Source organism: Myotis davidii, unplaced genomic scaffold (assembly GCF_000327345.1).
Source record: "Myotis davidii unplaced genomic scaffold, ASM32734v1 scaffold1362, whole genome shotgun sequence".
Lineage (NCBI taxonomy): Eukaryota > Metazoa > Chordata > Mammalia > Chiroptera > Vespertilionidae > Myotis > Myotis davidii.
Window position 1 is genome coordinate 67,122 of NW_006292917.1, and position 439 is coordinate 67,560.

Sequence of the window (439 nt, forward strand, 5' to 3'; positions counted from 1 at the left end):
ATAGAAGCTGTACCAGTCTGCATTCCCACTAGCAGTGTACTAGGGTTCCCTTTTCTACATCCTTGCCAACACTTATCGTTTGTTGATGATAGCCATTCTGACAGATGTGAGCTGGTACCTCATTGTTTTTTGATTTGCATTTCTCAGATGATTAGTGACTTTGAAGCATGTTTTCATTTGTCTCTTGACCTTCTGTACCTCTTCTTTCAAAAAGTGTCTATTTAGGATTGGATTGGAAATCCATTTTTGGATTGGATTGTTTAACTACCTTTTGTTAAGTTGTATGAGTTCCCTGTAAATTTTGGAGATTAAACACTTATTTGAAATAGTATTGGCAAATATGTTCTCCCATGCAGTGAGCTTTCTTATTGTTTTGTTGATGGTTTCTTTTGCTGTGCAGAAGCTTTTTAGTTTGATGTAGTCCCATTTGTTTATTTAC